This window comes from Triticum aestivum, chromosome 2A (genome assembly GCF_018294505.1).
Source record: "Triticum aestivum cultivar Chinese Spring chromosome 2A, IWGSC CS RefSeq v2.1, whole genome shotgun sequence".
NCBI lineage: Eukaryota > Viridiplantae > Streptophyta > Magnoliopsida > Poales > Poaceae > Triticum > Triticum aestivum.
In genome coordinates, this window is record NC_057797.1 from 78,521,994 (window position 1) to 78,537,133 (window position 15,140).

The following is a 15,140-nucleotide window of genomic DNA, read 5'->3' on the forward strand; positions in this document are numbered from 1 at the left end:
CGCCCTTTTTATAGGGAAAAGGGGATGGAATCTTCCTTCGCACGCTTGCGAGAAAAGACTATTTAGGGGTCGGTCACTGGCGCATGAGTGACAGGTTAGGTTGATAGGTTGGGCACCGACTGCCAAAAGTGTTGGGTCACTGTGTGGCTATCTTGCACGAGAAGCTTGGCTGGGGTTTGGTAAAGGTCTGGTGGGTTGGTTTGCCTAAGTTTATTGACCTGGCTAAGATAGGATTAGCCAATGGTCAGCTTGGCTCTGATACCAAGCCTGCCACGACCGGTTTTCTGGGTAATAAATTTCCAGAAGAGACCGTCGTGCTCATCAGCCCCAGGATTACTGTTAGCTGATGAGGCTCCAACTTGATACAGAAATTCCAAGCAGAAGACAAAATATGTAGTACAAGGCCATTCTGGCCTGTGAGTACAACAAATGGTTTCTAGTGGTTGATGGCGGAAGCGGTCTGTGGATCATCAGTGTCTATGGGACTCCAATTCCCACAGGAACAGCTGACCAGGTTAACTCCTATCTTCGCGAGGCTGCTATCTCCATTGAGTGGGTTCCGGGGCTGGCATCGCGTCGCTCCTCTCCGTGCATGAAAATCTGGCCAAGACAATAGCCAGGGACAAGCCAGTGAGTACTTTGAATGTACTCGCAAACATTATGAACACAGGTATAATATAACAATGATGTGCTAAAAATATTTTATGCTCATGACGTCAGTCACAATAGATAAATGAAACTCTGATGCGTGCAAGCAAGCTATTTATAAAATTGCAATAACATGGTAGTATAAAAACTTATGAAACAAATAAACAAGTAATGCCACAGTCGGGCATCTGAGCGACGCCACATAGAGGGCTTTAAAAGAAATGCCACAGTCGGGCGTCTGAGCGACGCCACATAGAGGGCTTTAAAAGAAATGCCACGGTCGGGCGTCTGAGCGACACCACATAAAGGGCTTTAAAAGAAATGCCACAGTCGGGCGTCTGAGCGACACCACATAAAGGGCTTTAAAAGAAATGCCACAGTCGGGCGTCTGAGCGACACCACATAAAGGGCTTTAAAAGAAATGCCACAGTCGGCGTCTAAGCGACACCACATAAAGGGCTTTAAAAGAAATGCCACAGTCGGGCGTCTGAGCGACACCACATAAAGGGCTTAAAAAATGCCACAGTCGGGCGTCTGAGCGACACCACATAAAGGGCTTTAAAAGAAATGCAACAGTCGGGCGTCTGAGCGACACCACATAAAGGGCTTTAAAAGAAATGCCACAGTCGGCGTCTGAGCGACACCACATAAAGGGCTTTAAAAGAAATGCCACAGTCGGGCGTTTGAGCGACACCACATAAAGGGCTTTAAAAGAAATAATCAAAATGAATATCCCGGAGGTAGAACCATCCCAGAGATACTCGATAATAACAATAATATCACGGGTTAGTCAACAATAATAATAATCATAGTTATCACAAGTCACAAGTAGTAAATTCCATTTCTGGTTAACAGTTTCACCACCGAAGACCGACACTAAGACCGACACCTGACCCATCCCAGACTGCAATCCTAAACCATGGACACGGCTATTCGAATAGGTTTATTCTCTGCAGAGGGTGTACTCTTTACCCACGAGTAACGGATTTCTTTAGTCCATCGGGACTAATTCCGTCTACGGTCTTTTTGTTGAAAACACACCTAACTTGCACACACCAGCTTATCACACACGTGTCTGGAATCACCCACGACACCTGTTAAGCAAACTCTAAGTGGGGAGGCTACAACCTCGCGTAGCATGGGATCAAATTTATATCGCGCGCTCTAAGGGGTGGCCTCCCCTCTCGGTCCCAACCGGAAACACCCATGCCCCGGACCAGGTGGCCTGCCTACCAGTTACAACCAGTATCTTCCACCATGGCCTCTCTGTACGGTGTGTGCTAGAAAGAGGTTGACAACTTACTGAACCGTACTCTACTTGCTGTAGAGACGAGTGGTAGTACGAAACAAGTATGGGGGTTACTGGAACAAGACTCGATCTACGGTCGACTCAGGAGGTTCAAGTATTCCCTGCATGATTAGTATAACAAATATATTTCATCAAACAGAGTCACCACTCATATCACCTCACCATGCCATACCAGACAGAACCGTCCCGACGAAGACCGGCGACAAACTCATACCTACCTAAGGCAGAGGTTTTCCCGGGTTCCTGCCGGTATGCATGTAAAGCTCATGAGGGTGATTATCATCACAAGTGTGTCCATTACCAACAACATGGAAATCAGTAACATGCACCCATGCATATGATCATATCACATGAAATAACAAGTCCTTCAAAATGCGTTGGAGTTATAAGTGCATCAATGATCACTCCAAAATTATTATGCCAGGGTTCAGAATACTTGCCTTCAATGTGTGGAAAGGCAGGGTGCTCTCCAAGCTTTTGAAAGTTTTCTCCTCTCTCCCAAAAATCCTATTTGAAAATATCTTTGAATTAACACATATTTCAAAAACAGAACCAAAAAGTTGTTTGAAAAATTTTCAAATAAATCTTAAAATAAACTAGATCAAATTTGAAGAAGGTAGGAAAAAGAATCGACTCATTTGGACTTATATTTAAAAAGTTAGAGCTAGTCAAAGTTTTGGTCAAACATCTGTTTTAAAAAAACAGAAAAAGAAAACGTTTCGGAGGGGAATACGCTTTCGAAGCGGGGAAAGCGTACTAGGGATAATACGCCTTCACTTAATCTCACGTGGACAGCGCGGGGTGTCGCTGACAGTGGGCCCGCCTGGCCCACTGGTCATGTTTGACCAGTCGCCGTGCGTCGTCTCCCTCCTCTGTCCGAGCGGAGCGGGGCTCCGGCGATCGTCGCCGGCGTTTGGCTGCTCCTCGCGGGCTCCAGAGGGTGGGGATGGATCCGCACGGCTGGGGCGGTTCTCCTGGTGGTCGAGGGGTTGCTGGGGAAGGAGTAAATCACCGGCGGCGAGCTCCGCGGCGGAGGGAAGCTTCGGTGGCAAAGTGATTTGTTGGCGGCGACGGCTCCCGATCAAAATTAAGTAGGGGGTTGGGTTCACAGGGGAATGAGGAAGTTCTTGGTGGAGAGAACGGAGAGGGGGAGGTATTGGGGGTGCCGGATTGGCTGGGCGGTGGCGGCGGCAGGAGTTGCCGGAGATGATGAAGAAGACCTCCCCGGGTCGAATGCGAGGCAGGGGAGCGCCATGGGGGTAGCATGAGGTCGCGTGCGTGCTCAGAGGGGCTCGGGGTGTCCATTAATAGCACGCCGAGGTCGGTTCCGCGGCGGTGGGGATAAACTCTCCGGCGAACCGCCTCTCTGTAGCTAGGGCAACATGGCGGCGACGAACGCTAGCGGACACCCGTGTGGATGAGCTCGGGCTGTGCCGGGGCCAGGTGGCGAGCCGGGGTGGCTTGGGCGGTGCTGAACTGAGCAGGGGCTGTCGGGCGGCGGCGGCGGCTAGCTCTTGGCCTGCCGGGCGCGGCGGGGGCTGCTTGGCGCGTTGCTGCAAGGAGGGGAGCGCGTGGCGTGGTTCTGCAGAGCGGGCCAAAGCCATGGGGGCCAGCGTGTCGGCTCGGCCGCGTGGCTGCAATACGCGCGCTCTGGGCGCGTCCAGTGCACGCACACCAGATGTTCGACACAATGCCGCGGCATGCTACAAGTCGCAGGTGAGGATGGTGTTTACCAGATCAAGGTTAGGAGCAACGGGGAGTCTAGTGGACATGCTGGTTTGATCAGAGGTGCAAGGTCACAGTGCAATGCCAAAACTCATGTCAAAACTGGTCATGCTCTCCAGGTGTTTGACAAAATGCCAAGGGCACTTAGGAATTTCTTGGAGTGGCTAAAATCTCCAGATCAGTGTCTCTGTGGATGAAAGAGAGAGTGGTGATGTTAGTTGGACAAAAGAAGAAACTTGTTAGTGCAAGTTTTACAAAACTTCAATTCTGGACAGGAAATAAATGACATTATTCCATGAACCAAAATGATCCAAAAGGTGCATGCTCTTGGACTTAAGGGTTTAACATGGGGGACTACAAGTAGGAGAAATAGTTAAGGGTATAGGAGCAACTAAAAGGTGGCTGCTGTACAAATCCTCAAGTTGGTCTAGAATAGAAATGAGGTTGAAACACTCAAATTTTTCAAAGAACAATTTTAGGTTTTTGCACAAAGAGGGACAACAGGCTCCTACTGACCTCCCTTAATTTTGGTAGAAGTTTTAAAGAAATATTTAAATAGGCTGCTGTGTAAAATTGCTCACTGGACCAGAGAACAAAATTGAGAGTAGGGCTGAAAATATTTCATGAATGAAATATATTTTTGCATAAAAGTGATTTAAAAACATCACATGACATCTCCAAATTTTTATGGGAATTTTAAGTGAATCTATCAAATGGTTGTAGTGCAAATATGGTCAATTAACCTTGAAAACCATCTTCAAGAAAATAAAGATCAAGCTACTTAATTATTTAATTAGTTATACTGATAAAAGGAAAGTTTTTCTCTTGAGAGGTTAAATAAGTCCAACAACATTTTTGAAAAGTTTTCTTTTTTGGAAAACTCATTATAACAGGGAAGGAAATGACTTAAAAATCAAAATGGAGCTCAGAAATCCAAAGTTTTAAATCCTGGCAAAAATTTTAATTTAATAAAACAAGGCCAAATTTTTGGGGTGTCACAGCGCAGAACTAGTTCACCAACGTTATAGGTTTTGGCCCGCACTTCTCTGCTTTGATACCTTCGAGCATGTTGTTGATAGAATGCGGAACGGGCTTTTGCCATGTCGCGCTCCTCCTCCAGGGCATCCAAATTGTCCTGTCGATCGAGCTCGGCCTCTCTTTCTTCGTACATGCGCACTCGAGGTGAGTCATGGATTATGTCGCAAGGCAGTACCGCCTCAGGGCCGTACACCATAAAGAACGGTGTGTATCTGGTAGTGCGATTCGGCGTGGTCCGCAGCCCCCATAGGACGGAGTCAAGCTCCTCTACCCAATGGGTGTCTGATTCCTTTAAGGACCAGACTAATCTGGGTTTAATACCACTCATGATAAGACCATTCGCGCATTCGACTTGACCGTTAGTTTGGGGATGATAGACAGAAGCATAATCGAGCTTGATGCTCATGTTGCTGCACCAAAGTTTCACCTCGTCGGCTGTAAAGTTTGTGCCATTGTCAGTGATGATGATGTGGGGAACGCCATAACGGTGTACAACCCCGGATATGAATTGTATCACCGGTCCGGATTCAGCCGTTTTGACAGGTTTGGCCTCTATCCATTTGGTGAATTTATCCACCATGACCAGTAAGTATTTTCTCTTATGGGTTCCCCCTTTGAGGGGTCCGACCATATCGAGCCCCCAGACTGCGAAGGGCCAAGTAATGGGGATGGTTTGGAGGGCGGTAGGTGGCATGTGGCTTTGGTTTGCAAAAAGCTGGCAACCAACACAATGTTGAACCAGATGTTGTGCATCTGCTTGGGCCGTCGGCCAATAAAACCTGTAAGGAAGGCCTTACTTACAAGGGCCTGGGCTGCTGCGTGGTGGCCGCCGAGTCCGGCATGGATTTCTGCCAACAGCTTCCGCCCTTCCTCTTCGGAGATGCACCTTTGAAGGACTCCGGTTGTGCCTTTCTTATAAAGCTCTCCCTCATGGACCTTGTAGGCTTTAGATCGCCGCACTATGCAGCGAGCCTCATTTTGGTCCTCAGGTAGTTCCTGTCTAGTTAGGTAGGCTAGGAATGGTTCTGTCCACGGGGCAATGACGGCCATTATCACGTGGGCTGAAGGTGTTATTTCGGTGGCAGAGCCTCCGATTACGTCAGAGTATTCGATATCTGGAGTTCTAGCCGAGTCCGGACTAATTTTGCAGGTGTCCCCTTCCCATACCATGGATGGTTTAAACAGTCTTTCCAGCAAGATGTTTGGTGGGACAGAGTCGCGTTTAGTGACGATACGAGCTAGGATGTCCGCTTCCTGGTTGTTTTCCCGAGCCACGTGGTGGAATTCCAGCCCCTCGAGCCGAGCTGACATTTTGAGGACGGTGTTGCGATATGCCGCCATTTTCAGATCCTTGGCATAGAAGTCTCCATTTATTTGGGACATTGCGAGGTTCGAGTCCCCACACACCTCTAGGCGTTGGATGCCCATGGAGACCGCCATCTGGAGGACGTGTAGTAGGGCCTCGTATTCGGCTGTGTTATTGGAGTCCACATATAGTATTTGGAGCACGTATTGCACCGTGTCTCCGGTGGGGGACGTCAGGACGACGCCAGCCCCTAGACCAGCCAGCATTTTAGAGCCATTGAAGTGCATGATCCAATTGGAGTATGCGCCGTACTCTTTAGGGAGTTCGGCTTCTGTCCATTCGGCTATGAAGTCGGCCAGTACTTGCGACTTAATGGCTCGTCGTGGCTTATATGTTATGTCGAACGGGAGGAGCTCAATAGCCCATTTGGCAATCCGGCCCGTGGCATCACGGTTGTTTATTATGTCATTGAGTGGTACTTCGGATGCCATCGTGATCGAACACTCTTGAAAGTAGTGTCGTAATTTTCGGGATGCCATAAACACCGCGTATGCTATCTTTTGGTAATGTGGGTACCGTGATTTGCATGGAGTGAGGATGATGGATACATAATATACCGGCTTTTGAAGCGGGAATTTATGTCCGTCCATCTCTCGTTCGACGACGAGCACTGCGCTTACAACTTGGTGAGTTGCCGCTATATATAATAGCATTGGTTCGCCAACAGTTGGCGCAGCCAGGATTGGGTTGGCGGCCAGGATGGCTTTGATTTCTTCCAGTCCAGTCGTGGCTGCATCCATCCACTCGAAGTGTTCGGTGCGTCTAAGAAGGCGATAAAGGGGGAGTGCCTTTTCTCCTAATCGAGAGATAAAGCGGCTTAAAGCCCCCACGCATCTAGTCAATTTCTGGATTTGCTTGAGGTCAGTTGGGGTAGTCAATTGTGACAGAGCTCGGATTTGCTTCAATTCCTCTACTACAGACGATGAAGCCCAGGAGCTTTCCGGCGGGAACGCCGAAGATGCATTTTTCCGGATTGAGCTTAATGTCGTATGTTCGGAGATTGGTGAACATGATCCTCAAGTCGTTTATTAAAGAGTCGACGTGTCTGGTTTTAACGACCACGTCGTCTACGTATGCCTCCACAGTCTTGCCGATCTGCTTTTCCAGACATGTATGGATCATGTGCTGATATGTTGCGCCAGCGTTTTTTAGCCCAAAGGGCATTATGTTAAAGCAGAAGTGCCCATATGGTGTTATAAATGTTGTTGCAGCTTGATCAGACTCCGCCATCTTAATCTGGTGGTAACTGGAGTATGCGTCGAGGAGGCAAAGTGATTCGTGTCCTGCGGTAGTGTCGATGATTTGATCGATGCGAGGGAGTGGGAAGGGATCCTTTGGGCAAGCCTTGATAAGGTCTTTGAAGTCGACACATAGGCGCTAGGATTTGTCCTTTTTTGGTACCATCACCAGGTTTGCTAGCCAATCCGGATGTTTTATTTCTATAATGAATCTCGCTTCCAGTAGCTTGGCCAGCTCCTCTCCCATGGCTTGTCGCTTAGGTTCAGAGAAACGCCGAAGAGTCTGCTTGACCGGCTTGAATCCTTTTGGAATAGTAAGGCTATGCTCGGCCAATCTGCGTGGGATTCCTGGCATGTTTGAAGGATGCCAGGCGAATATGTCCCAATTCTCGTGCAGAAACTCCCATAGTGCCACGTCTACATCGGGGTCTAACTGTGCCCCAATGGATGTTGTTTTTGTAGGGTCCGTTGGATGGACTTGGAATTTAACTATTTCGTCTGTTGGTTTGAAGGAGGTGGACTTGGATCTTTTGTCTAGTATCACGTTGTCCCTGTCCACCATGGAGCGCAGCGCGGTTAACTCCTCTGCCACAAGGGCTTCGGATAATGCCTCGAGGGCTAGTGCGGCTGTTTTGTTCTCGGTGCGGAGTGCTATGTGTGGATCACTAGCTAGAGTGATAATTCCTTTGGGTCCGGGAATTTTGAGCTTCATGTACCCGTAATGGGGCATGGCTTGAAAAATCGTAAATGCCTCCCGCCCTACAAGGGCGTGGTATCCGCTACTGAACGGGGCCACTTGGAATGTAATTTCTTCGGACCTGTAATTCTCCGGAGTGATGAATACCACATCAAGTGTGATTTTCCCAGCGCAATGTGCTTCCCGACTAGGTATGATTCCTCAGAAGGTCGTACTACTTTGCTCAATACAGTTTTTGTCTATGTCCATCTTTTGGAGAGTTTCCTCATAGATGAGGTTTAATCCGCTGCCGCCATCCATGAGCACCTTAGTGAGCCGAAAGCCTTCCACAATTGGACTGAGGACCAAAGCAACCGGTGCTCGGGCTATTCGGAATTTAGGTTCATCCCTAGCATTGAAGGTGATAGTCGTGTCACTCCATGGATTTATTGCTGCCACATGGCAGACTTCGGCAAGGCCGCGGAGTGCTCGCTTACGCCTATTATTTGAGGCGAAGGTCTCGAAGACTGTTAGTACTGTGTTGTTATCTGTGGGGAGGTGCTCTGGGGTATTTTGGGTGAGGAGATCCTCACCGCTTTTGGCAACCTGCCGGAGTACCCAACATGCTCTAAGGCTCTGTGTTGATATGGTATCCGCTATACTATGAATTTTGTAGGGCCCATTGAGCCATCCCTCCAATACGGTTCCACGCCCTGTAGTGGGCTTTTGCTTCTTTGTAATTGGGTCGGGCGACTTGTAAGAGTGCGCCCTTTTAGTTCGGACTGGGGGTTTTGTCAGAGCCGGATTATCCCAAAATTGTGTTTGGGTTTTCCAGGCACTCTCCATCGCACAGTATTTCCGTACAATGTCCACCAAGTCAGCGAAGTGTGCTACGTCACGGCGACTTATGGCGTTGAGGACTCCCTTATCCATGCAATTGTTGCAAAAGAATGAAATTGCATCTTCCTCGCAACAGTCCTTGACATTGTTCATTACACGGAGGAATCTGGCCCAATAGTGATGTACTGTCTCTTGGGGCGCTTGCCTAATGTTGGAAAGATAGTTTGTATCTGGGTGGGTGGGTGGATTGAAATCCAGACCTTGACCTGATCTGTGATCCCGGGGCAGGGGAGTTTCCGATCTTGGAAGTTCGGGCTCTGGGACATTGCCCTGCAGGTTCGGTATGTGGCCTGATTCTGGATTCGGGGTTAGGGTGGCGTCCTCCCGCGAGCGCGTATCCTGTTCAAAGAGCTCGGGAATCCGAACATAGTTCATCCTTAGGATAGAGGGAGAATCGCCGCATTGCTCCTCCACCACCGCTATTTGATGGGTAACCGGCGAGAGTTAATATCCCTTTGGTCGGGTTTAAGCCCGATCTGATCGTAGTCCGTAGCAACTCCTAGAGCGGCAATGCAATCCAAGAGCTCGTTTAAAGATGAGAGCTCCATTGGATCCATCTGCTAGGCGAATTTTGAGCCGATGTGGAGGCTATTTTCGATGACCCGAGAGGTCATCGTCGGTGCAGCGGCCGAGCGAGCGGTCATGACGAAGCCGCCTAGTCGGAGAGTTTGGCCTACAGCCAGGGCTCCCCCAGAGGTGATGTTGTCCTTGACAACAAGGCGAGCCATCTTCCTTATGATGACGACGCAGTGGAACTCTCAATGAAAGCACCAATGTCAGTGTCAAAACTGGCGGATCTCGGGTAGGGGGTCTCGAACTGTGCGTCTAAGGCAGATGGTAATAGGAGGCAGGGGACACGATGTTTTACCCAGGTTTGGGCCCTCTCGATGGAGGTAATACCCTACGTCCTGCTTGATTGTTCTTGATGATATGAGTATTACAAGAGTTGACCTACCACGAGATCAGAGAGGCTAAACCCTAGAAGCTAGCCTATGGTATGATTCTATGTTGTCCTACGGACTAAAACCCTCCGGTTTATATAGACACCGGAGGGGGCTAGGGTTACACAAGGTCGGTTGCAAAGGAGGAGATATACATATCCATATTGCCTAGCTTGCCTTCCACGCCAAGTAGAGCCCCATATGGACACGGGACGAAGTCTTCAATCTTGAGTCTTCATAGTCCAATAGTCCGGCCAAAGGATATAGTTCAGCTGTCCGAAGACCCCCTAATCCAGGACTCCCTCAGTCCCGCTGGCTTATAATCTAATCTTAACCAAGAAATTAGCCTGCTGAGTTAAACATGTGGGTCCCACTGTCATTCACACGGAGGGATACTAAGCGGGTCATTAGTGCCTAATTAACTATGCCACGTTAGCATCGCCAGAGCTCAACGCTGGCGACCTGGAAATGCGGCGGTGACCCCTCGGAAGGGCACGAGAGCGGCGGCCGAGGCAACTGGGGCGCAGCCCGTGCTCACCCGCATCCAGGGGAGCACGTAGCTGGGCGCGGGGTCGCCGGAGTAAGCGGCGACGAGCACATCCGCGGCGGCACCCACATGGGGTTGGTCGGGACGGTGTTGTAGTGTACGGGAGGAAGAGGTGGTGGGTGTTCTCAGCTCACGGGAGCGTGATGAGAACGATGACGCTCTCGGCCGCAAGCTTGAGTGGCCGTAGGGACGATAGTGATATGGCCAGCGGCGAGCGGAACTCGGCTCCGGTGCATCTATGGCAAGGGCGTGAAAAAGGCGCGGGGAAGATGGGGGTTAGAGGTAGGACCGCACAGCGAGTCATACGGGAGGGTCAACGATCTCGAGGATGTCCTGTCGGCGGCGAATCGATGTCGGTGGTGACCGGCTCCTGAGGTGGAAGACAGTGGCGATGACGATGCTACGGCGCGTCCCGGCTGGCTTGGCTCGATGGAGATGACGGGGAAGATGACGCGGAGCTCGTGTGCACAACAGAGGGGCGAGGGGGTTGCTGTGGTCGTGGTGGTTCTCGTCGGTGGTCTCAGGTGCGTACGGATGGTCATGGGAGAGAGAGTCGGAGAGGGGATGGGGATGAGCAAGCGGTCGAGGGAGGCATGGGAGAGTGTGTGGCGTCCTTGGCCAGCTCTAGGCGGTCGGCGGCAAGCAGGAGGTGGCGCAACACGTGCGTGCGCGCGGCCACCATGCCCCCTGGCCTCCTAGCGAGAGGTTGGGGTGACTGGCGCAGCCAGTCGGCTGGTCCGCTAAGTAAGTCAGGTGGGTTTCTTCTTTCTTATTTTTCTTTCTATTTTCTATTTGTTTCGCTCTGTTTTGATTTAGTACTAATACTAAACCATTTTTGGTTCTTCTGAAATTATTTCTGGATGCAATATGGATTGTTCCAAAACTCCACAAAATGTTTCAGAATAATTGGAGCAATAAAAATAATTATAGGATTTATTTGCTCCAACTCAAATACAATATGAGTTAATTCAAAAATCCAAAAGTTGTCCTAGAAATATATTCATCATTTATGGCAGAGGTTTCTACCTTAACCAAAAATCATGAACTTTTCTTGAGGCACTTTGGGTTCAATGAAAATATTTTTAGGTTGAACCTAGTTGAGTTCTTTTGGTGCTAGGGTTTGATCAATCCCCATTTCAACTTTAAATAAAATTTAAAGATGATGCAACAAGATCAGGCAAGGACAACAGGGGCTGAGCTAGGGCTGTGACAACTCACCCCCACTAAACAAGAATCTCGTCCCGAGATTCAAGACATGAGGTAAGAAGACAGAGGGGACACAAAGCCGACACGATCTTCATGATCCAATTGCCCTTCTCGAAGATGTTTATTCATTGCTCCAATCGTTCTTGATGTCTTTTCTTTCGAGATCTTCATCAACATGATGATGACAGAGAGAAACTCTACAGGAATAAATCTCCTCGAAGTTCGAGCACTCAAGACCAACTCACGAATCATACATAGAACACCTCTTGAGCTGAGACATCCAAACACACATCGGGAGGGATGGAAGAACAAATGACGGAGGTTCAATTTGGTAAGCAACAATTCCAAGCTTAAAGAAGGTGGTGAACGGGGTCAAAGTAGCGAGGAGTTAATTGCCATGATTCCATAATGGGGCACCTTGGGGAAGGTGACTCGTAGAATTATTCCCTTAAGTGGCAAAAAGAATTACTTCTAATCCATAGATCATTGAAACTCTTCATACCAGCCTGAGGCAATCACAAATGATCGTGTGAAGGAGCTTGAAGAAATGGCATACTCATACTAGAATGGATGATATGGACTACCTTGTTGAAGACAACGCAATGGATGATTTTTTTCTTATCATCGAGAAAGGATAGGGCCCAAGGTAAGCCCACTTTTGAGGATGATCCTGAATAACAATTACTAAGAAGGCAGACCATAGTAAAATTGCACAATGGCGGGTGCAAGCTAGGAAAAAATGCAAATGCTGGGAATGATTCTAGTAACTGGGGAAAACTCAATAGTCGAGAGTGATTCCACTATTTGAATGGTTATAGTACAATCGAAGAAACTAAGAGCACAAGAATCCCCAAGGAGCAACTTCTAGAAGGAGTCGCACAAAATCCTCATGGAGAAGATGGTCAAATAGCTCAATCAAGATACTACCATGATAGATCTTCCGACTAGGTGTGTCAGCTAGAACATCAACCTTGTCGGGACCTACATCATAGATCTTGGAAAAGTTCCAACCATCATATCTGCCTGAGATTCAAATCTGGTTGGTAACACGATATTTCAGACAGCATGTCTGGAAAAGAAAGTTTGCAACACAAACCGAGGAGATGACATTGCAAGATTCTTGGGAAATGAACTACGGTAGCAAGCTCCAAAACATGAGTTGGTTCTGCTACATACATGTGAACACGTTGTCCAAGACAGGCATGATCACATAGAAGTCTTACAACAAAACACTATCAAGTTCTAGTTGTGAACCATCATCGAGGATATCGAAGCCCTTACATAAGTCTTGGTCTTAAGAAGGAACTTCTTCTCCTTGAGCAAATCAATCAGTGGCTTGGTGTGCTAGGGATGCATATGGAATGAAGATGATCAGTCTACCAGACCATAGAATACTTCGCACGTGCATGACTGACTTGGGATGATTCCAGAGGAAGAAAAGCAAGACTTCTCGAATTCACGGTGGCAACTTGCATCAAATACTCATGAATTTGGGGAAGTCACTTCTTTCATCCAAACATATACTTCATGAGCTAGCATGAAGAAATGCTTACAAAAGTTTCCAACACTAGCTTGATGTTCAACATGAATCATGGAGGAGATATAATGATGTTGATGGGCTCAACAACAAGTGATCGGGATGACCATATAAATGGAATTCCATAATTATGTGAACAAGGACATGGCATTGGTCAGACCAAAAGATATAATGGTGTATGCTCGAGGAACAACCGCGAGTAAGACAACATTACGAATATTGTTGGTTTTGATTTGATTTGACGATAGCCCATACCCAAATCAAAGATTGGATAAGACAACAGCTCCAACAATTGATCACGGGGGTCAATCGATGAAGATATCATCTTTCTTCAACGCACAAACACAAACAAAAGATATCCCTTTGAATGAACTGAGGCAGATAAAGATTTCATCTTCCAACTCTCCAAGTTGTTGTTTGGCTTAACCAACTAGCTCAGGGGTATCCAACACGGCTTCTTGGAGAAGGGGTGGTTTACAAGAAACCAACTTGATCACGAACTCAACATAGCGGTCAAGGGACAACCTGGTAATACTTCCGGGAAGATATCCGGAAAATCATGAACCACCGATATGTTATTAAGCTCGAGAACAATCTTGCTCTTTAGGCAAGATGATATGATCAAAAGAGCGAGGGATTGATACAATCCTAACTCATTGATCGAAGGGTGCACCAAGGAAATGGGTCAGCGTAGAGACAGATCAATCTTAGAATAGTGGTCCAATAACCAACATGCCTAAGATGATATTATTGTCCATTACTACCGAAGCAACAGGGTTGCTAGGAGTATTGATTTCACACATCATAGTTCACTTGTCAGCATTCCGGTTACAACACTAGACCGAGGAATGAATAATGATCGCGAGAAGTATCACTAGTCAAGAATTCATAAGAGGTCGTGAAATTCTCATGACATTCTTGACATAAAGATGGTAACACTCCAAGGTAGAACAGAGCAAAAGCTGGATTTGCATTTTGATCCACAGAATGCACTACTTGACCCAATCCTCGAAGTGGACAAGGTACTGGAGTTTGTTTCTCCTAGTCATCCCAGAATAGAATGGCTTGACAGACCACAGAGAATATGAAGGTATCGATGAGCATGAATGCATGACATGCTCTTGATTATCAAATGATAGACGGACATCAGGATACAACTAAAGAGAGGGACAACTCAAAGGAACATATATCTTTCTGGGTTGTGGATGCATAGAATAGTATGTCGAGCAAAGCTCAACATTTCTTCCGGATAACCCATTCAGAAAGGTAGAACTGGAAGATTCACAATGTAGAATGGAGAACTCATTAAGAGCACTCTGGTTGTGATCTTTTGGTTCAAAAAACTTCTGCCATAAGCAGTTCATGGTATTGGGAAGAAGGAAATACCACGGACCTCGAGGACTATCGCAAAGGTTACTAATATCCTAAAGGTACGAGCAACACTACCAATACGAGGTAGGTAGAGTGAATCTTGGGCTTAAGAACCCAGAAATAGAAGGCCTACTAACTAAATGGCATCACGGGATGCTTTCGAGAATGGTGGCCAGAATGATCACACTGGGAACACAAAACATGGCTAGATTACTAGGTGAGTCCCTAAAACACCTAGGGTCGTAATAATAGCTCCAACATATATGTCGAGGCAATAGAGTACCTCAACTCACCGATTAGTGTGGTTGAACTGGCCCAAAGGGACATCGGGAACGGAAAGAAGGGATTTGCAAATTCATCAGACAATTTGGAAACCTGGGATGACACGGAGAGCATAACGGCTGTAAATGCTCAAAAGGTTTGAGACATCCTGCAAAAATGGTGGCATAACCACTCAACATCTCAATATCAAGGTTCTGAGACCAACTGTTATCACACGGAGGTAGTAGAAACTGAACTGAGGCTTGAAACCAACAATCCTATAAGTCTACGGATTAGTAACACGTGATCCTGATAGAAAGAAGAGAAAGCCTAGTTCCTTAACCCCGTAGAAAAGATAGGATGACTCAGATCAGGAG